A 1,306-nucleotide genomic window follows, 5' to 3' on the forward strand; every position below is an offset into this window, starting at 1 on the left:
TGCCAACAACCAAGGAAAATAGATGCCTACGTCTTAGTGGAGACTTTGAAAGGAAGGGTTAGGAATTAGTTCCAAATCATTGAAAGATTATTATAAGGGTACATATAATAACTATCCTCTGCCAAAAAATTCAATTCCATGCATACCATTATACAAAAATTGATCAAGTGCCTGATTTATAGCCATTTCCTTCCACCAAAATTCGGCTAAGAAGCTTTCCAAAGGTTAGTCAACTCCCACTAATTATTTTCGCCGTCACAATGCCCTCTTTGTTCTTCCCTATATTATGGTATCTCCTAATGAAACAAGGAATCAATATTTCCCCTATTTAAATTTCTTACGTCCTAAAACGTGTTGTGCATCAGATGTGGATTTTGAGCCCACTATTTTATTCATATAATATAGTACCTTATATATATACACACATGTAATAAAGCCCAATTTTCATCTTTCGCCAATTCAAGCTTAATTCTACTACGGACCTCCAAAAGACATTTCGGACACACTCCTAAGTCTAATCACCCAACGAAGCTAACCGACTCATAAAAATCCAAATCCGAATTCGTTTACTCATAAGTCAACTTCAGGTTGACTTTTCTAACTTAGCTTTCTAACTAAGAGACTAAGTGTTCATTTCACTCCAAAACTACTACGAACCTAAACCTACCAACTCAATACAACTCAACATAGTTGAGCAACACATAAATAGGCATAGATGGGGGAAATGCGGCTATGACTCTCAGAACGAACGATCGGGTCGTTACATCCTCCCCCTCTTAAACAAACATTCGTCCTCGAACGAGTCTAAAACATACCCGAAATCACATGATATACCACATAATTCAAACACTCACAATGATGATTTCTAATCATAGCAGCTGCCCAAAACAACCAAACGCTGGTAATAAACCTCTTATCAGACAAAGCCTGAACAAGCTATATCAAGTCACAAATCAAATACCCATTAGTCCTTGCTACATCTCAAGTAAACCCTTCTCGTCACATTCGACCTATCCGAACACAATCTCACAGTCAAATCATACTCGCCATATAGCCATCAAATCACAAATCCCACTAATAGGGATACCAACGAACATATAAGCATGTGCTCACACAATCAACACCTTAGTGCTCAATCTATAGTCAAAACCCGGCCTCAAGTTCTCCAGATTGGCCCAACATCAACACACAGAAATCACATCTCGAACCTCATCCAGGGAATCACAATCCGTCGGTGCACAACTGATACCGAGCGCTCATGTGCGCATACGAATGCGTGGAAGGAATTCAAAGAGTTAACACTTCA

The sequence above is a fragment of the Nicotiana attenuata genome, unplaced genomic scaffold (genome assembly GCF_001879085.1).
Source record: "Nicotiana attenuata strain UT unplaced genomic scaffold, NIATTr2, whole genome shotgun sequence".
NCBI lineage: Eukaryota > Viridiplantae > Streptophyta > Magnoliopsida > Solanales > Solanaceae > Nicotiana > Nicotiana attenuata.